Genomic DNA, 22,715 nt, shown 5'->3' on the forward strand with positions numbered 1-22,715 from the left:
AACTTGTCCCCTCTTCTTAATGTCAAACCTGAATGTTTAACTGCCTCCTGGACATCTCCCTTTGGGTACCTAGTAAGCATCTCAGACTCAACACAACCAACTGAGAATGCTTGATTCCTTTCTTCTTCAACCTACTTCCCTCTCTGCCATCTACATTCCATGAAATAGTGCCATTACCTGTTCCAACTGATCAAGCTAGAGACTGAGGAATTATCCTAGAGTGTTCACACTTTCCTTCTTCTGCTATCTAATCATTAGTACATTGTGTCAGCTCCACGTATGGAGGTCCAGGTCCCTCCCTGCTCACTACCATCATCTTTTGCCCCAGTCATTGTGATAACTTCCCATCTGATCTTGCTATTTTCAGTCTTGCTCTCTTTCAAGGATTTCTACATATGGCAGCCAAATAATTATTTTAAACATATCATACCACTTTACTGCTGAAAATCCTTTATTGGTTTCCAAACAAAATGCAGTCCAACCTCTCCTTTGCACAGGATTAACACCTTACCTAAGCTGATTTCTGTTAAATGAAGGAATCCTATAGTAGGAATGTTTGGTCTTCACATAGCTCTTCCAGGTGGCTATTAGTATGTCCATTTTTTATTAATGTAGAAATGGATGCAAAGAGAATGACATTATATTCTCCCCTCCCTCAGGAGGTCTTGAAATCAGTTCTTAAGTGGACTTGACTAATGTAATAAATAATGAGCAGCCAGTATTTTCTGAATTACTTATAATGTGTTAGGCATAATACTTTGGTGAGTACTATTTATATACTCTCTTAAGATTTTTTATAATAAGACTTTGAAGAAGGTGTTATCATCTGCATTTGATACTTGAGAAACAAGGATCAGAGAGTTTAAGCAACTTATTCAATGTCACAGTGCTGCTTAGTGGGAAAGGGTTGATCTAATGCTGGGTCTGTAGTCCAAAGCCCAAAGCCTTAACCCTGTGACTACTCTACCTCATTGAAAATATGGCATGTACATTTTATTATTCCTACCAATTATATACACACCCACATTTTTTCTTTTTCAAAGAATATAAGCTTCTTTAAACATGCCAGGGTTTAATGTTATAATAAACTCTGTGTTTGTAGATGGAAGGCAAAGACATCAGTTTTATTCTAAACCTAGTGACTATTCTAGCTCTTCTTGGCTTGTCCCCAAACCAGAGGGCACTTAACTTTAAAATATAAGGAAGGAGGACATTTAGTATGAATGTTTAAAGGTAGTTTTTTGAAAGAAATAAACTTTTTATTGACATCTGCTTAATTTGGCCTTGTTATACATAATTTCTAATTAGGGAATTTTTAATTAAAAAATACATACCAAAGAAATAGAATCATTTACATGTGAGGTTATGATCAATCCTCCTTTTATAAAGAAAAATATTTTCAAATCAAGTGGTTTTGATTCACACTGGGAGGAAAGAACACAAAAATATTATGATAATACTTAACACAATGATAGACATGCAACATGATCTTTAAATTCTATGAAACTGGACATCAGAGTGATATGCTTACATAGGGATTTCATCTTGTTCGTGCTGGGAGAGAAAGAAACACATTGTAATTTGTTTCGAAAATGACTCTAAAATTTTTAGAAATTTAGTTTACTATACAACTTGCTGCTTTGACAACTGTAAGCATATAAATAAATTGTTCCAAGTTAGTCTTTTGAAGAACTATTTCCTTTTCCTGTCCAAGAAAATCACAAAGGGAATATGTTATCCTGTTTATTTCAAAGAAATTATGAATCAAGCTTTGTTTTCTTTCTTGTCTTATAAAGCAAATGTCAAAAGGATGCAGTACCACTAAGAAGTCAGGAAATTTGGTCCTAAAAGCAATTCAAATTGATAACTATGTTCAATGTCACTTAGGTTTTTATCCCAACATGCCAAGTTGATCCCTTCCTTTATATTCACTTGGATAACTTTCCATAATAAGTATTTTCATTTGTTTGCTTTTAAAAATAAAGATACAGATGCTATGGTGAAAATGGGCAAATATGCAGGCAATGACTATAATTTTATGGGAGTAATTTTCTTGTATGACTTATAAAATGGTCCTGATGAAAATTCCGAGAAAGTGTTTCAAAAATGTCTTGAGCAATAGAAACATCATCATTTGATAGCTCCTCTGGTGACTATTATGAAAGACACTAGCTATTTTCGTGTGTATAATCTGCTAAAATTATTATTTTCTCAATTATTTTCAATCTGGATCATTTTTCCTTTTGTCCTTAACATGGAAGTCATTGATTGTATCTCTGGCCTACTTTTGTGCATGTCTCAGAGGTTTCTTTAATGAGATACACCATAATCAGTAATGTGGTTATTTGTTTTTGGATAATTTCCCCTCCCTTCCTCTGATAAACTCTAAAATACATTTGAGAATGTTGAGTAATGGCAGAATTGGATATGGACCAAGTCCAATTAGATGTTTAAAAAGTATAGTGCTCTGCCTATCACATAGGATCGATCTTTCCAGGGAGTATATGCAGCTAAAAATACTCTCAAAATGAAGTTATCTGCTTTCTGGTCCTGTAATTCCTATGTGAACATTACTTAGTCTTACCAACATGTGTGGGAGGAATGAGATAGAAACTACTATTAAGCATTACTTTCATAACTCAAATTCATTTATCAGATGCTCAGTCAGTCATCTGTCAGGACCTGAAGGAAAAAGAGAAAAGAGAAGAGCCTTAGTACTTTGTTGGCAGTGATGAAAAAGTAAAGTTCAGGAAATGGTGAAGCCAAACACTGAAAGGCCAAGAGAGTCAAGGCAGAGCATGAATAGAGTTGACTGACAAAGACTCTTTTTAATCAAACTTTAATCAGGCTCCTCTAAGCCCTTTTCTTACTAGGACTCATCCTTGGGCTTTGTTCTCAGGCCTGCATAACCCAGTTTTAGCAAGAATCCTGCTACTCAATTTAGTGAGAATCCCCAACCCTCAGTATCTGATCAAATCCCTCATTCCCCGACCCATCCAGGTGGTAGCTGGCTATCCTGGCCTGCCTTCAGCAAGAATCCTGTTAGGTCAGTTCAGGAAGAATTCTCCCTACCCTTGATGTCTCTTCTTAGGAATTTCTATCCACCCATCCCCACAACCTGCTTCTTGCCTGTAAATTCCCACTGGTCATTGCTGTATTTGGAGTTGAGCCCAGTCCTATACTGAGGTCTCTTTTTCCTCTATTGCAATAGTTCCTGAACAAAATATGTTTTTACCACATTACTATCTGGCTCTGGTTTTCTTTAACAGTCTCAAATATCTTTGGAAAGAACGTGGGACAAGATACTGCTAATAAATGAGTGAGGCTTATGGGAGAAGAACCAAAAGAGAGAGGGTCTGTTGGGGCTCACCAGGCCAGGGGTCAAATACAGTCCATTGTGTCTGTGTCATAGATGAGTGGAAACTGCCCAGCTTCCTCCAGATGAATAAATTTCTTATTTCTACATCTGCAGACTCTTTCCCTTCACTCCATCCTCTGTATCGTGCTTTCCAGTCGTTGGTCATTGGTCTTTATGATTTGCCCTACCACTTTATTTCACCATGTTCTTTAATCATGTTGCTCTTTCCAGCTTTTAAAAACGGTTTCTATTCTTGTGATGCAGTCCCTTTCCATCAGTCTTTAATTCATTTAGCTAGAATTTGTTAAATTTTGAGCTGATGTCACCTTTTTTCCTTAATAGTGAATCATAAAAATAATCAATTTTGTGATTTTAATTTGCAAAGACACCCTTTGAGTGTGACTTCTTCTTTCTCTTGTGACTTTTCTCTTTCCATTCTGCATTTGTCCCTTGATTCAGGCTCTGTTCCTTCGCAACTCCTACACTGACTTCTTTGGTTACTTTAGTTCGAAGAACAGCAGGCATCTTCTTGTGTTCTGTGGCCTAACTGCTTCTCTATTTCCTTTCCAGTGGATTTGGATGGACTTCCCTCTTCTGTTCACTCTTCACAGCAAGGGTCACATTCCCCAAGGAGATGACTTGCAACATCCATCATGACTGTTTTTTCCTTTGCCTTTTTGTCTTGCCACCACCTGAAAAGCATCTTAATTTTTCTTTTCTTGTCAAAGCCTCTTCATCCTCTGTCCCTTTCTCTTAGTGGGTTTTGAGTCTTCCCTACATTGTACAGATGTTACTGCTCAGTTTTTAAAATCCCCCTTTCATTCTGAAGCCTTGAAGCTGACCCAGCAGCGTCTGTCTCCATTTACTTTGATTCATTAAGAAGTTTGCTCAAATTTGTTCTCTGCACACTTTTTTAACATCCCACTCTCTACCTTGCTATTTTGCTTAAGTTTGTTTTGTTTTTAAGCATGTTGCCTCTGTATGCTAGATATCCAAACTTTTCTCAACCACCAATTACCAGAAGCTCTTTCCAATCTGTTCTTGGGTATCCTTTACCCTTTTGGGGGGGTCCCCCTTGTCATATTACTACTTCAAATTCATATCCTATCCAGATTCCAAGTCAGTCTCATATTTTAATGTCCACTACATCAGAATGACTCTTGTTTATGTGTCACAGTGCCACTTATCTTCATCATCTCTCCAAGTGCTCGGGAAACCTACTCTACTGCTCAAATGTGGCACCTGGTCCAGGTACTACTAACATAACCTGGGACTTGGTTAGAAATGCAAATACTCAACCTTAACCACAGGCCTTCTGAATTGTAATCTGCAGTTTAACAAGCTTCTGTAGATAACATATACTCATAGTGAAGTTTAAGAAGCACCAGTGTGCTACAATATTCACAAACTTGAGGATGCATAAGATTTCACTGAGTGAGCTCAAGTATTTTGTGACTTGTACCCAAATCATATTGCCTCAAAGTCTCCTAGTTTCTCTTTGGATTTACATATAACTATTGCACAGTTACATGTAAGATAACAAATAACCTTTCTCCTATTCAGATTTATCAAACACTCTCCTTCCCAGCACGCATCATGGTCACATAGCTGAACTTCTTTCCATGTCCGTGGGCAAGGTAAGACACTTATTTCATTTCCCATTTTCCTAATATAAAACTGAAAAGAGAAATCACGTGGTTTTCTTAGGGTTACCCAGCTAATCACGTGTGGAATGAAAACACGTACTCAAAATCCTTAACCCTTGGTCTAAAATTTGTACAGTACCATACTGTTGTTTGTTGAAATAAATATATAATGCTACAAATGTTATTTTTTCCTATTTATTTCAATTTTTTAATATTAAGATTCAAGTTTTAGATTATTGTTAAAGACACATTTGGAAATATAATCATACCTACAATATTCTATCAAGTGTACCTGGAGAGAATATAATCAAAATAAACTGAAGCTTTAGAAATTATATGCAAGAAAGGGTACAGTATTTCCTTAAAAATGGACAGAGGTTGGAGATGAAATTTTACAAGACAATATATTAAGCTCAGATATCTTTTGGAAAAGATTTCTAGAACTAGTCAGGGTATGTGCCATCCCCTTTAAACCTTTGCTGTCCCCTCATCCAGTTTGTCTTGACATACTTCTGCATTCCCTGTAACCCACTCATTAGCTTGCTCCCTTTTTCTTCAAAACAATGCAAATGTTATCATTTTTCCTCCTCTTTATTTATTATAAATCTCTCTAATACTAATATTGGAGAAGCATGGTTTTAGGGGAAGAAATGGAGGCACATTGAGGGACATTAAAACTTCATGAACATTCACAAAAAATTAAGAACTACTATTTTCACAGTGAAAGTAGAGTGATAGTCTAATTTGAGAGTCTCAACAACTAGTCTATAGTAATTAGATAAGTTTTATAATGTAGCAGTAGGCAAAATAAATCTATCAGCTAGCAATTTTGGCATATAATTAGAAGATGAACATCTGGAGCTGAAATCAAAGTATGCTACTGATCCGTAATTTAAAATTTTGTTAAAATACCTCGCTAGAATTTATTTATCTATTGCTCTTGAAAATCTTAGTTACTGACACCATGTGATTTACAATGTGGAAATAAATATTATGGATAAAGTCCAAATCAAGAAGGCAGCATGTGATAGGAACATAAAATTTGGGAACATATAAAGGACTGAATTTGAGCTTTGTATCTGTGACTTATTTTGTGACTTTGGCTAAGTGACAGAGTGAACTACTCCTGATTTGCTTGGGACTTTCCTGGTTTTAAAATTGAAAGTCTTGCATCCAAGGAACCCTCTTTATCCTGGGCAAACCAGGAGGGTTGTTCATGCTAATAAATTACTTAAGCTTTCTAAGTATAAGATCCTTTACCTGAAATGTGTACATATGAGATGAGATATAAGTATTTTTTCTCTGTGTTCATATATATGTATATTCTACCAGAGTACCTATAAAAATTCATTCTTTAGCAGGCTGTACACCATGATTGCAACAGATAAATCATAGTTATAATGGAGGAGAAAAATATCACAAAATGATCAGCAGAATTTTTACTTTAAGTACAAATTCACTAACACAAGAGATTTCTCTGAGAACTCTTAAAATCAAATTTTGTGTGGAAAATAAAATGCAACCTTGGTTTGGTAATAGTGAAAGGAGACACGAGTTTGAGACATTTTGCAGTCTGGAAACCAAATTTTCAGTTTTTAAAAGTAGAATGTTTTGGTAATATTATTTAGTCCACGATTGAAAAGAGGGAAATTGATGTCATTCTTCCACTGAATCTTAACAGAAGTTTATGAGAGGATGTTCTTTAAACAAAATAACAGAGAAGTCTCTCTGATTCATTTCCTGATTTTAGTCAAGTTTTAACAAGAGTCTTTGTAGAATATCAAGACTCCTGATTTCTGTGAAAGAGATCCATTTATTTTATCATCCCTGCAGTCCTCGAGTAAGCACATGCTGGACTCCTTTTCCATGTCAGGAACTGAACCCGACATTGTGGGTATAAGGTTATCATCACTGCCCTTGAGGAACTCATGATTTAAGGAGGGAGTCAGGTAAAATATGGAGTCAGATGGTTAAAATACAATCTGATTCATGCTAAAATAGAACTCTAAACAGTACTATGAAGACAAAAATGAAGAACAGCTATGTGCCCAAAGGAGTCTGGAAGGCTTCAGAGCTTGTGACACTTGAGTAGAGTCTGTAAGGATGAGTTAGACTCCACCAAGCGGAACAGAGTCAGAAAGGCATTCCCAAAAAGGAAACAGTATATCCAAATGCAAGAAGGCATGACAAAGCCTGTCATTTTTAGGGGAGAGCAATGCTGGCAGAATACTGGTGTCAAGATCAGAAAGATGGGAAGAAATGAATTTGGAGAAACATCCTTAACATTTAAAAGTCTTTTAGTCATTTTCTTGTAGGTATTGGAGAAACATCAAATTTTTTTAGAGAGGGAATTGAGTTCTTCAGTTTTTGAAAATAACTTTGACAGAAGTGTGATGGAATGATTAATATGATGGAGACTAGAGGTAAAAAGCTCAGAGAGAAGGCTACTGTATTAATCAGAAGAGACATGAAAAAACTCAAAGGAAGCCAGTGGTCATTGAGTAGGGAGAGGAGAGCATAGTTTTGACTGGATATTTTCTATCAGATACTTCAACTATTGAATATTGAGATGGGAATGGGATGAGGCAGACCTGTTTGGACAGCTAGTTGGATCGAGCTTTTTAAATGGGATTTTACCAGCTTAAGCTAACTGTAGCATCGAAGAGTCATGAAAGGAGTCTGTGCCTAACCATGAGGACATTTGGGGCCATTGTGACTTTAAAAGCCTGGAATTTAAAATAAGAATAATGCTTTCAGAGACAGAAAAATGAGTGAGCATAGAGTCTGTGTTCTCCATGAATTCCCAAAGGAAAGAAACTGATCCCATAAGAATAGGATTTGAGTTGTCAAGGTGCGCCCAGGGTACAGAAATCTTATGGTGACAGTGTACACTGAAGCGGAATGTGCATTTGGAACTTCAGTCAGGCTGCTTTGAACTTAGAGGTAGGGCCACTCTTTCACAGAGTGTCTAATGCTTTCCTGGACCTCAAGCAATATTCAACATTTATCTTGGGTTAAATCTAAAGTCTTTGAAATTCAATAAAAGGATTGTCTCTTGGAGAATCAAGCCAGCAAATAGTACTATGGAAACTGGAATGCATGAAGAGAAAAGTGTGCCTTTGGGGGCTGGCAAAGCATAAAGAACCTAGATGAAATCTTTAAGTAAACAAAAGTAGAGCAATGAACTATAGCAAATTAATAGATAAAAGTGTTGTAAGTGGAAGGGATTTACCAGAATCCCCTTTTAAACTTGGCCACAGAGCCAACTTAACAAGCTGCAAATACTTGTAGAATGCAAATAACCATTATAATGAAAGAAAAGCTAGCATAGCTAGACCAGTTTCAAGGGAAGTTAATGAAAATGGGCAAGAAACAACTGGTATCGGGCGCTCTCAATGGGTGAAGCTAAAAGTATGAGGTTACATGGAAAAGAAGGAAAAGTGCCATATATTTGATTAATGAATAAAACATTTTTCTTTATAAATATTCTGATTTTCAAAAATATAAATGCATGCTCATTATAACAAATGAAACAGAGAGATAAAAAGAAGATAAAAATATCTCCAGATGACCCCCAGCCTCATCCACTTCCATACTTCTGAGAGTAATAGATTAACCACATCTTTTACAAGCCATTATACAGATAAATGGGTTTAGGTGGCAGTGTTTTTACATACCCAAGTTATGACCACATTGCTCTGCAACTTTCTTTTTTCATTTTGCAATGGATTATGGACAGCTCTTCAGTTGTGTAGGCAAAGATTTATTCCATCCATAATGAAAACTCAGATTGTTCACAGTGTAGCCATTGTAAGAAGTGGAGCAAACAAACAAACAAATTGTACGTATATTATTATATGTGGTACTATCATTTTGGTAGAGCCAAACAAAGGACTTAAAATTTTTAATTATAACAGATATTGCCAGACTATTTTCAAGAAAAATTTCAGTTAACACCCTCCCACTAGCAACATGGCTTAAGGAAGTTTCTGTTTTCTCATGTTATTAGACCTGAATGTTACAGGTATTTTATAAATGCTTGCAAATATGATTAGTAAAATATGTTATTGTTGTTTTAACTTGCATTTTCCTGAGTTTTCCTTTGAACTCTGGGTGACATCTTTGAAATAATTTTTTTAATCTTTGCATTGTCTCCCCTGTGAATTGCCTGTTCATCTTTTTTACCAATTTTGATTGACTTTTTCCTTTTTAGTTGTTTTTCTTCAATTTGTAAGATGCCTTTATATATTCTGGAACTTAGGTTATCTCCCAGTGTATTCAGGTTTTGTTTTATCGTTTATTTCAGATAGGCAACTTATCTCTGTTACTAATTTTATTACTAGGTATTTGTAGTTTTGTTACATTTAGAATTTTTAAAAATTAAGACATAGAGCATATTTATAGAACAGTGCAAGAAAATGTTAAGTGTGCACTTAATGAATCAATACCAAGCACACATCTAAGTAGCCACTTTTAGCACTTTTAGATCAGAATATAGGCTATCTAGCACCTCAAATGTCCTCTGCTATGCCACCTCCAAATTTCTATCCCTCCCTTGTCCAAAAAGGTCACCCTTTTCTTAACTTTGAATACTGTATACTTTTGCTTTTTATGTATTTTTCTTTGTATTGAACATATACAAAAGGAATAACAATGTGCAGTCTTTTGTGTTTGACTAGGGGCAACGTTATGTATTTCAGATTCATAGCAGGTATATCTGGATACTTCACTTTTACTGTTCTGTTTATCCATTCTATTATTAATGGGCATAAACACTGCTTTTAGTTTGGGATTATTACATATGCAGTTATTGTGATTTTCATCTGCATTTACCTAATGATTAACGGCGTTGAACTTTTTTATGTGTTTATTTCCATTCATATCTTCTTCAGACAAACATCAATTCAAGTCTTGCCCATTTTTGAACAAGGTTTTGTTCTGTTGTTGAACTTTATAGTTCTCTATATAGAGAACTTATCAGATATATGATTTGCAAATATTGTCTCCCATTTCATAGGTCTCCTTTTCACTCTGTTGACAGTGTTCTTTGATGTACAGAGATTTGTAACTTTTATGAAGTTCAATTTGTCTGATTTTGCTTTTTTTTGCCTTGCCTCTCATGTCATATCAAAGAAATCATTACCAGTGTTGTGAAGCTTTTTTCTATGCTATCCTCTGGGAGTTTTATTGTTTTGGATCTAAAATTTAGGTATTTGATCCATTTTGAGTTAATTTTTGCATATGTATTAGGTAAAGGTCCAAATTCATTCTTTTGTACGCAGATATCCAGTTTCAATGGTCTTAGAACCCTTGTTGAAAAGAATTTAACCATATATTCAAGGATGTATTTCTGGGCTCTCTATTCTATTTTCCATTGTTCTGTATGTCTGTCTTTATGCCAATACCACACTGTTTTGATTATAGTAAATTTGTACCTTTGTAGTATGTGTTGAAATACGAAAGTATAAATCCTCCAACTTTGTTCTTTTTCAAAATTGCTTTGCCTGTTTGGAGTTCCTTGAAATTCCATGTGAATTTTACATGGACTTTTCTATTTCTGCAAAAAAAAAAAAAAAAAGTCATTGGAATTCTGATTGGGTTGAATCTGTAGCTCTTTTTGATAAGTATAGAGATCTTAATATTAAATCTTCCAGTCTGTGAATGTGGGTTGTCTTTCATTTATTTGTGTCTGTCATTTCTTTCAGTAATGCTTTATAGCATTGCTTGTATAAGTCTTTCTTTCACCTCCTTGGTTAAATCTTGAGTATTTTTTTGATGCTATTGAAAACTAAATTATTTTCTTAATTTTCAGATTGTTCATTGTTAGTATATAGAAATGCATCTGATTTTTGTGTTGACTCTGTATACAGCAACTTTACTAAATTCATTTTATTAGCTCAAACAAATTTTTTTGTGGAGTCTTCAGGGATTCTTACATATAAGATCATACCATCTGTGGACAGAGATAATTTTACTTCTTTCTGTTTAATTTGGATGCCTCTTATTTATTTTTCTTGCCCAATTACTGTTTAGGACATGCAGTACTGTGTTAAATAGAAGTGGTCAAAGTAGGCATCCTTGCTTTGTCCCTGATCCCAGAGGAAAAGCTTTCAGTATTTCACTAGTGAGTATGATGTTCACTGTGGATTTTTCGTTATAGCTTTTATTATGTTGGGGTAGTTTACTTCTATTTCTATTTTGTCTTTATATCATGAAAAGTGCTTGAATTATGTCAGATGCTTTTTTTCCATCAAATGAGATGCCCATGTTATTTTTCTTCTGTTTATCCTGTTAATATAATGCATTACATTGATCAATTTTCATATGTTGAACATTCCTTGCATTCCAGGAGTAAATCCCACTTGGTCATGGTGCATAATTTTTTTATGCTGTTGAATTTAGTTTGTTAGTATTTTCTTAAGGGTTTTTGTCATTCTTCTAGGTACCTTCAGTGTTCTCATGGAAAATATATCCAATTTCCTGGCTTCCCAATTTCTTGACCTTATTTTCAAAGACTTTCTCCTTCAATATATCTAAGCCACTGACACCTTCAATTACGCATATCAATCTGGCCCCAAACCTTGTCCTTTACTGTTCTTCCCGAATGGGCATGTTGAGTTTGAGGTACTAGTGAAGAATTAAAGTGGAGATCTAATATACACAGTTAGATTTGAGTCTGGAATTCAGAAAAGTTGTATGAAATGGAGGTGTAAATTTTAGAGGCATGACTTTAAATAAGATGGCATGAGGATAGACTATAGGGTGAGAATAGGAGAGGGCCTAGGATTGAACAATGACCAGCTACAACATTTAAAGACCAGGAGAGAACTGAGAGCCAAACTGGCAAAAGAGACAGGGAAAAAGTGGCCACTGTGGTAAAAGGAGATTCTACTGTCATGGAAGTCACAGACTAGAGTGCTCTGAAGTGAGGCAATTGAATGATGCTAAGCAGTCAAGAATGAAAAATATCTAGTAGTTTGAACGTTATTAAGGTTATTTGAGTCCCTATTAAAAACCATTTTAGTGGCATAGAGGAATGGAAACCATATTAAGAAGTGCGAATAAAAGGAGAGGAAATTTAAAAATAAAAAAGATATCAGCTACTTTTCTGGAAGCTGGAGGAGGAAGTGCTTGCTTATTTAATTATTTTTATGGGTACAGTTAGACCACAATTTCTGATGTGTTTACCACTCAAATTTCTTTCAAACAGAGTACCATGCCTCCATCTCCTCCTCACCTCTACCACCTCCTGCAATACTGGCCTCTCCTACCATCACCACCACCTTGTTCCAAGTTACCATCTTTTTTACAGAGACTATAGCCATAGAATCTTATTGATGTTTCCTTATCTGTTCTTCTCCTCCACCAATTGATTCTCCACACAAAGCCAGTGTGATCTTTCATAAACACAAATCGTATCATCTCCAAGCTTAAAATACTTTGATGGCTTCCCATTGCTCTTAGCATAAAGACTGAAATTCCTGATCTGATTTACAACACCCCCTGTGATGTGCTCCTGATTTTTTCTCTGACCTCATCTCTGGACATTTCCCTGCTTTTAACTTTGTCATACTGGGTTGTTTTCAGTTTCCTGAACATGTCAACCTTGTTCACCAGACTCTAACTTTTATGAGAGATGGATTTAGGTCTGTCTTCCAGAGCAAATTTTTTCAGAATCTAGCAGAGTATCTTACATGTACTAGGTGTTCAATAAAGATTTCTTGAATGAACAAATGATACTTCTTGTGCTTAAATAAAATATAAGGAGAGAAGGAAGACATGAGGGGAAAGAAAGGAGGAGGAAAAATAAAGCAGAGAAGATAAAGAAGAAGAGCAAAGAGTGGGGTAGAAAAAAAGAAGTGAAAGAAAATGAGCAATGATTACCTTCTGTTCCAAATAAAATTCAAAGTCCTTAATGTAGCTGTGGCTTACACATCCCTTAGTGATTTGTCGCTTGACTAAGCTTGAAGTTCTCTTCTGGCCCTTTGCCCACACTCACCCAGCACATTCTTGCACCTGTAGTCCAGGAAAACTATTTTAGTGGCAATAAATAAATAAAAAACTAACACCGTTCTTGGGGTACCATTCCAGTTCATAAAATAATAAATCTTATTATTGCTCTTGTGGTTGTTTTTATTTTTATATAATATTCAGAGAGATGGAGGGGAATATGTTTCATTTCCTTCTAGAACTTATTACTAAGCTGTGATTTTAGCGTTGAATTTTAATAGCAACCATTGGCCAAAAAATGGTTAAATACATCATAGTAACCAAATTCCTGTAGTTTTAAGCCACATCTAATGCATAATTAAAAGTAGACAAGCAGTATTTCTGTTGACTAAACTAAGAAATTTGATGTTAAAGTTTATTATTATTATTATTTTAATGATGGCTAACAGTTGTTATACCAAGGATTTATTGTTTGTTGAGAGTTTGCAGTGGTTGACAAGCCCCACAGCGATGCATACATCCTGATACTCAGAAACAGAGAAAGGCAATGGTGTGTTCCTTTGAGTCCACATAGATGTGGGTTACACAGACAGTGATGGCTTCATTACAGAGTGAGTATGTAATCCTGGAATTCATGCTTTTCTTCACCTGAGGAGACAACTTCAAAGTAAAACCTGTTTTATTGACTTTGATAAGAGATACTCTCCTAGGAACAAAGGTATATGCTTGGTTTTCTTCTGAGAAAATCAGCCCTATTTTCTTTAAGAAGGCAAGGCCAAAACAAACAAACAAACCTGACAAAATTTTAGTTATAAACCAGATATATTATAAACAGGATAGACTGGCAAAAATGCTGAAATCATTCTCCTGTATGTCTGACATCATTAAAGTAGCACTTCATTTAAAATCTGGGCTCAGGATTCGCAGGGTGAAGGACAAATACATAACCAACTGAATCCAAGTAAAGAATATCTTAGATAGTCATAAGTCCAGGTTAGATCTATTTCTATAAGTATCATAACTTTATATCAAGTTTGAAATATTGAATTGATTTCATCACAAATATATATTATGTCTCGCTTTTCAAAGGAGGGGCAATAAATAATTCATTCACCAGTGTACACTCCATGTTTACTATGTGGCACATATATGCTATATAGATATAATATGTACGCTATATATTTTAGTAGATGAGGCTCTAACAGTGAACAAACCAAACATCACCTCCCTTCTGCGGTTCTAGTCTAATATGAGTGGAGACATTCATAAACAAATGCACAAGTAAATCATATAATATGTCAGAGTCTTGAGTAGCATGAAAAAAATGTAACAAAGTAGGATGGGGGGACAGGAAGTGCAAGGGGTGGGGGAGAGTTGCTGTTTGAGAAAGAATGTGAGGGAGGCTTCTGATAAAGTAGATGAGACCTGCAGGTGGTAAGAAGGTTGCTGTCAGATACCTGGAGGAAGAGTATTTCTAAGGGCAGAGAAGAGCACATGCAAAGCCCCAGGGGTGAGGTTGTGCTTAATGTGTTTGGGACACAGGAAGGAAGCTAGCATGGCTGGAGCTGGTTAGTCGTTATAGGAGATTTGGTCAGTGAGATAGAAGGGAGCCAGAGTTTGTAGGGTCTGTAAGCGACTAGCATTTATTCTGATGAAGTTGTATGTCATGGAGGGCTATGAAAGAAAAATGACATGATCTGTATTAATTAGAGTATAGCTAACTCCTGGAACAAACTGACTCAACGATGTAAAATTTCTCAAATCCAGTAGATTTATATATTCATCCAAAGCAGGTGTTCCTTTTTGGCATATGGTTTTCCTCAATTTTGGTGTATGATCTTCCTCTGTTTGATAATCCAGGGACCCAGTCTGCACCCACCATCCTCTGGAGCCTGGTTGCCATCTTCATCTAGCCAGTGAAACAGGAAAGAGATTCTAGCAATTTCCTAGGACTCAATGGCCTCTCTAGACACATGATATACAACTTATACTTTAACAGGATCACTCTGGCTGCTGTGTGGAGAACAAACTATAAGGGTGGAATGGGTGTAAGTAGAGAAAATAGAAATAGAAAAGAGATCTTGCTCTTTTAATAAACCAAATAGGATAGGATGGTGGTTTGGGCCATAATGGTATCCATGGAGATAGTGAGCAGTCATGGTATTCTGTCTGTATTTTGAAAGGACAGATAGATGTGGGATGTGATAGAAAAGGGGAAGTCAGGAATGACTCGGTTTGAACTGTTGGAAGAACGAAGTTGCCATTTACAGATACGAGGAAAGTTGTATCAGAAGCAGTTTTTATCTGTAATTTAATTTTTGAGAAGTGGAGATTGGTACTTAAATTTTGGACATACTAAGTTTAAGATGCCTAGTAGACATTCAGATGGGTCAAGAGAACAATCAGGTATAGGAGTCTGGGTTTTGAGAGAGAGCTCTGGCCTACAGCTAAAATTTGGGCATATAGATGCTTTTACAGTGATGATAAAATATCCTAGTGAGTGAATGTGGAAAAAGTAAAAGAAGATCTGAGGACTAAGTCTGAGTCTTGCAGCACTCCAGTATTTAGAGGTCACTGCAATAAAAAATAACTAGCAAAGCAGTGAGGAGGTATAGCCAGAAATTTAAGTAAAATAAAACATGAAAAGTGAGGAAATGATCTCAACAAGAGGAGAGAATAATCAGTCATGTGAAAAGATGCTAACAGATTATGAAAATTGAGCACCAATTCATGCATCATTGGGCTTAATAATGTAAAAAAAAATCAGTCGCCAAAATATCAAGAAAATATTTGGTGGAGTAGTGGTGGTGATGGTGGTGGGTGAATGCATTCAAGGAAGAAGAAGACAAATGAGAATAGCAAACAGAGACTTTTTTGAGGACTAATGTTATAAAGAGAAACAGAAAAGTGGGGTGATATCTGGAAGAGGATGTGAAATCAAAGGGGATTTTTAAGATGTGAAAGTCTATAGCATATTTTTAATTTAAACAGAATATCCCAGCAGAGAAGGAAAAAATGAAAATGTTGACGAGGTAGGGATCAAATGCTGGAGAAATGCCCATGACTAGCCAATAAACTGAGGGGTTTGTCTTGAGAACAGTAATAGAATTTCCGTAACAATAAAAGCAAATACAGACAGGTAAATGGGGAGATGAAGTGGTGAGAACTTGTGGATGTAGGCTTTTGATTGCCTCTACTGTCTCACGGGAACAGGACCCAAAGGCACCATCTAAGAATGAGGTGGAGGGAGAGTTTCAGAGGTTGGAAGTGGTCAGAAAGTAAATAACTAGGGGAGTGTGATATAATTGCTGCCATCATTCAGGACCCACTTAAGATGTTTTTTGTATTTTCCTCCAGCATATTTAATTATGTGGATCCACGTACTGAGGAGGTGGAAAAGGGGATTTAACCAAGGTGATGGGTATGGTTAGCCAGGTGAGATGAAGGGAGAAAGGACAATGGAGTTGAAAATATGTGTTAATATAGCACAGGAAACTATAGTCAATATCTTGTAGTAACCTATAATGAAAAAGAATATGAAAAGGAATAAATGTATGTATATGTATGATTGAAACATTAAGCTGTACACCAGAAATTGACACATTGTAAACTGACTATACTTCAATTTAAAAAAAGAAAAGATGTGTCAAGTAATGATTATCATGTAGACAATGAAGTCTAAACTAAATGAGGAGCATGGACATGGTGGGAACAGTGAGAAGTTCATAGGGCTTTTAGTTGTAGGGTTGCTAGAGATGGGACACCAGGGGAATTGAGGTCAAAGGGGGCTAATTGAAATCAAGAAGGAGTGGCATGTACTGATAATGACAAACTCTAAAGTGTGACTGTGGGAGACTATTGGCTGGGGTAGAGTGAAGGACAAGGAGAAGGAAGAAATGGATGTCAGGGAACAGGCCAGAAAATTGGAAGGATTATTTATGTGGCTGTTGAAATCATCACATATGATCACATAAGTAATGTTGGAAAGAATGACTGAGCCAGGAAACTCTTTTAAGAAATGAATGGAGTGACCCAGGGCTTGGTAGATGTAAACAACAAAAAATTGGTGTAGTATTCTGATGACACGACATTTGACAGAGGATGTTTTTATGGAGCGAGGGAGGGAGAGCGGCCTGAGATGAGCAGCTTCTGAAAAAGAAGAGAAGACACCCAATTGGAATGATTAGGCGAGAGAAGAGCCAGTCTAGGGTTGATGAAGGATGTGGGAGAAAAAACTGCCACCACTTGTGACGGCTGCCAAGTAAGCAGTGACCTCAAAGGGAAGATGTAGTTCAATTGAAGTAACAAAATGAAGGCAGAGGGTCTGAATTAAAGGTAGGAGATTCTGTTGATGACTGACAGTGAGTCAGTTACAAAATACTCAATGATGTGTCAACTTCACAAAAGATATTTTGTGGTTTAGCCTCTAAGGTTTTATTTTTAAAACCACACACACTAATCACTTATCATATGTATTCACAGATTTGGAAGGAGAGACACAGGTGATGCCAAATTTTCATAACTGGTCTGAATATAAAACACATATAGCCTTGGCTTGGTTCCAGTTACAGAAATCACTATTGTAACTATCTTTTGAGTTTAATTTCATTTTTCAGAAGAGGGGCCATGAGCAAGCATAAAAGCAAAAATTTATCAAACTGCCTGAAGGGAAAGATGTGAAAAATGCTGGCGAAAAACAATGACCTGGACAGGACAAGAAATGATACTAAGAGGACTTTGAAGAGTTTCTACCCAATTTTCCTAAGTTCCAGGAAGTTTTCTTAAGAGAAATGGTGGTGCTTGAAAACCACATCATTCCTAGGATAGTAGAGACTTCTGGTCAGCGTATGTGACTTCAGGGAGAAATAAATAATTCATATTGTAGACACACTTAATGATCTAAAGATGATTCTTTAATATAAAGTCATAAAGTAAGCAGGAAATGGGTATGTGTCTTGTTGTCCCAAACTCTTTCAGGACTCAGTGGATAATAAATGGAAGTAACAACACAATTTTAGGGGTGGGGCTTGTTTTAGCTCTCCTCTCTGTCCAGACTTCTGTTAGCATGTGAAACAGGTATTTACCTTAATTAATTATATATGATGTGTGCCAGTGTATTTGTATAACATTTCCTTATTAAAGGCAGTGAATGTTTTATGTTCAGCCTTTATATCTTCCACATTCTGCAAACAAGGTGGATATTCAAATATTGAACCAACTTGAAAAACATGAGCAGTTCTTATTTTTCAAATTTCACATTTTTCACTATATGAGTGAATATCAAACCAAGAAAAGTTTCAGAGGGTAAAAAGAAATGTTAAGGAACATTAAATAAAAAATATTCATACATAATATAATTGAAAGTTGTTAAGAGAGTAGATATTAAATGTTATCACCACCAAAAAAATAAAATTATGTGAGGAAATGGAGGTATAAACCCTACTGTGGTAATCATTTCACAATATATACATGTATTATATCACCATATTGTGCACCTTAAACATACATATGTTATATGTCAATAATATCTCAATAAAACTGGAAAAATAATAAAAATATTCAAGGAGAGTTAAGTAAAAATAACCAAGAATGAATCTAGACATATTTGTGGTTAGCATTTGTAACTCATCATTTCTTTTCCTTCTTGTTGTTGCTGGATAGTAGTTACGTGGAAAAATTTCAGCTCTGGGGAGTAGGCAGTTAACATTTTTGAATGAGTGTGAATGCACTGATGACTTTTCCATGAAGAAAATGTCAACCTTTAATGTAATGTATGTAGAAACTAGCTTTCTCATTATCTAGTGTCAACATCACTTTCAAACAAACAGCCTGTCAACCAAGAAATAGTTAAAACCAAGTTGCATTTTTACTAAGGTCTCTCTTGAAATTACCAAAAAGGAAGAGATGGAAAATATATTCTTAATGCTTAATAAAATCTTCTAATATATGTCCTTTTATCATATCTCTTATTTTAAAATATCTCCCACAAAGAAGTAGCTCTCCCAAATGTCTCTTCTTTCTGATCTGCCCCCAACTTTCGTTGACTTTTGCTTATGTTAATCTTGAATTTTTCCTCCATTGCCTTTATTCTACCCTCTGATCTGCTACAACCTTCATTTACATAAAAGTGGCCAGAAGTCTCTTGGCAATACTGAATTCTTTAGCTGAAATGGGAAGGAAACTGGGCTGTGAAAACTCAAACTTTAATATCTTACTCTTGGCTAAACAAATTGTAGTGGGGCTTGAGTAGAAGTCAGTGAGAAAAAGAAATTTTGTATTTGATCTTCAGGATTTTAAACTAAAGAACTAGGAAGAGGTATTTACATTAAATCAGAGGATTTTTGCTTAATCCTTGTTTTAGTTTAAATTGGAGTAGGAATGAAAATTCAGGCTTTTGTTCCATATATGGATTCATTCCTCATCCAGACATTCTCTTCCCCCTGCTCTCTGAGACCCCAGAATCTTAGGGATTTTCTCACTGCCATCCCCGTGCAAGCGAGGAGCATTCAAGAAGCTGCTTCTAACACAGAGCTGTGTAGAAGGTTGAGGGAAAAAGGAACTACTGTTTTCCAGAAGGTCCTTAAAGTGAAACAGACCACAGATTCTCTAATTAGCAAGAGCAGACCCAAGGCAAGCAGGCAGCCTTCTGTTTACCTCAAGACTAGGAAGGAGACTGGCTGGCTTTCCCTTAAAGATAACAAATGCTATTTATCACTGTGTGAAAGAATCTTGCCAGATTAAGTATATTTGGAAAAAAGAAAAAAGAAAAGTTCACAGTGGCATTTTTTAAACTCTTAAAGAAAATGAATTTGGTATAAGAAGAGGCTTTGTATGTCAAGCTAACCCTGTACTAACTTATCCTTCCTTCAGTATAAAATTAAAATAACAGTACTTGGCCTATACTCAGCCTCTCAAATTTGTTGTGAAGATCACACAAGATGATTCTTGTGATGGCATTAGAAGAAATAAGCGATAGATTTCCATTTACATTATACAAATGTATTGTTCTGGACCTCCTGATTATTATAATTTTTATTATTAGGCCAGTTTAGAAATAGTGCTTTCTTGAAATAAAATTAATAGGGAGGTTTGACTACTGGGCTCCTGTGGAGCCTTTTAGAAAATAATTGAATATTAAATAATCATTTAAAAATCACTTGAATGCAACATTGGCTTTGAGGCTTCTAGGCTGTAGTATACATTTAATATGTATAGTAACGTTTTCTTTGATATTTGCATGTATGATAAAAGAGGCAAACTTCTATTTAAAAAAAAAACTAATGAGATGCACATAATACCGAAAGAAAAAAGGGAGGAACAAAATAATCAAAACAACTGGTTGGAGATAGCAGACTATCTTCATAATGCAAAAGAAGCAAAATGCTTGCTGAGAGATCCTCGAAATAAATAATAAAATATAAACATAAGTGACTTTAATATTGAATTAGAACACAAAAGAAACCAGTTTAATGTCAGTATAACATTTACGGTATGTACAAAAGTTTTGTTTGTAGGTAGGAAATTCACTTGGTAAGCCAATACGGGTTGGTATTGGTCGATATCACCAGTAACTGTTCTATGCCAGGCCTTGTCAGTTGGAAGAGACTTCAGTAATGCTCTAGCTTTTTCCTTGTAGAGTCTACTTTGGAGATTCAGACTGAGAAAATTCTTTATTGTGCTTTGGAAACGCTTGGCATCCTTGTTCTCAGGGAACTGAACATTAGGAGGCTCTCCTAGTCATTTTGACAAACAAAATTGTCAAAATAGCTTTTACCAACTTTCAGTACCCCATGGTTGGTGGTCAGTCTCACCCCACCTTTCCCAAGAGCCACATCATTTTACACGTCAGGAATCAGAGTCCCAAGGAAGTTAATGGATTCTCCAAAAGCCACAGAGCGGCAGACCTGGGAAGTGACTTTTCCATCTTGGTGCTTTTCCACTACCTCAAACTGCCGCCTCTCCAAGTCCCCTTAAAGTGCGATGGACCAACTCTGGATAAATACACAACAAACTTCTAACAGAGATTACCTTTCTACAGTGGGAATGAAGAGACAGCAGTGAAGAGAATTTCACCTTTTCTTCATGTGCCTATGAATTTTTTTAGTAATTTACAATAAGTACCCTTTAGATTTGTGATATTTTAAATAAAAATAAATTCTATTTGGTATCTTTTTCTTCTACTCCTATGACAGTTTAGAGAACGTTTTGTAACACTCCCTGGAGTCCATTTTTATACATTACAATCAATGACACAGAATACTCTTCTAGAGATGTTATTTTTCTGCATGATTATCACTACTACTCTGTCTGTTCCTTTTAAATATTAAGAATTCTGAATAGGATTTTCTTTCCATTTGCTTTTGTTTTTGTTTTTCTCCTCCTTCCACCTTACTATGTGAGATTGATGAAATGTTCCACATCTCATATTTTGGTGCCCATGTACAGAAAAATAGCAAAATTGTGGCAGGATAAAATAGGTTAGACAACTGAAAACAAACAACAAAATAAAATTTTTTTGAATCACGTGTTTACAAATGTGTTTGTTCAATAAAGGCAGAGGCAGACCAGACTAAGTCATTTCCGGTACTAACAAGTAAGATACCCATTTGAGAATCAATAGCGTCGCTTACTGACAAAGGATCACTAAGACCAAATTAAGACCGCCCAGACTACAATCTTTGGAGCATTATTCATTTATTCACATATTTTCTTCACTGAAGCCTTTCATCTTGTGTAAATTCAGGTGGGAATTAAGTTGAAATGAAAAGTAACTCAATGTACTATCAAGACCTATCCCCTGGAATGGGGCCGACTTCTCTCTCCCTCTTTCCTGATGTCCACACTTGCTGGGACTTAGCATCTCCTCTGAATTTATTGCTGTCATAGAAACATGTGTTCCTAGTTGACCTTTTGTTTTTCAAGGGGAAAGATAAACATGCCACCCACCTCGGGGGCCCAAATAGAGGCTATTCCCAGAGAATTGCACCTTCCCAGCTGCAGAGTCTGCCTTGCACAGGACAGCAGCCATCTCTCAGCCTCGTTGGCAGCAACAAGCAGAGAATGGACGCCAGCTGTACTGGAGCTGGAGCTTTGTGAACCCTTTCCTATTAGGCTACATCCTGTCTGTCTTTTAAGAGTGAAGGAATGTTTCAGGTCAAATAAAGAATAGTCTTATGTAATATAACCCCCAGGATTAATCTTTTGCAAATAACAGCCGGCAGGCCACCTGAGGTGAAGGGCAAGTAGTAAAATATCTCCAACTGGACATAATGGAAATATACTACATGTTATAGATTAGAATGCTTAAAGGGAGGAAAAGTCTGATGTTTTAAGTCATGCCCACTGTCGGTGAATTTTAGATTTGGAAGATACTTTGGGTATTGAGACTTGGAATCTGGACTTAAATCATAGCAATGATGCATCTAGCATATCCTTAGTCGTTTGTGTAGAGTTTTTAAAGAGTGCCACCTCTAAGGATATGCCATTGTGTGTCTTTGTGTAATGCTTTAGCTGCACAAGTGCTGTATGAAAAAGCCTGCATGTGTGTCATCTGTATACTTGGCTTTTTGATTTAGATGTTTCAGAAATATCTCAGACTTAGCAGAGAACTCTTGGTTTCTTTCACAAACTTGCCATGCCATGCCATTCCCCATTTCATTAAATGGAAGACAAATATAGACAGTTGTTTAAGCCAAAAGTGTGGTTATTCTAGAGCCCTCCCCTTCCCCTTTGGAACTCCTGCCCCCTTTGCCACATTTAAA

The 22,715-nt window shown here is 36.0% G+C and overlaps 1 long non-coding RNA gene across 1 annotated transcript in view; it reads right to left on the bottom strand.

Annotated features, from left to right (window-relative positions):
- Nucleotides 1-239: 239 nt before the first annotated feature.
- Nucleotides 240-22,715, bottom strand: part of LOC123615154 (uncharacterized) — a 508,039-nt gene continuing 485,563 nt past the window's right edge. Inside the window, exons 4-6 of the long non-coding RNA XR_006722712.2 lie at nucleotides 12,889-13,020; nucleotides 8,682-10,561; nucleotides 240-2,682 (exon numbers count right to left, since the gene is read on the bottom strand). This is a non-coding gene — a long non-coding RNA (uncharacterized LOC123615154). The remainder of the gene's footprint in view (nucleotides 2,683-8,681; nucleotides 10,562-12,888; nucleotides 13,021-22,715) is intronic.

The sequence above is a fragment of the Camelus bactrianus genome, chromosome 12 (assembly GCF_048773025.1).
Source record: "Camelus bactrianus isolate YW-2024 breed Bactrian camel chromosome 12, ASM4877302v1, whole genome shotgun sequence".
NCBI lineage: Eukaryota > Metazoa > Chordata > Mammalia > Artiodactyla > Camelidae > Camelus > Camelus bactrianus.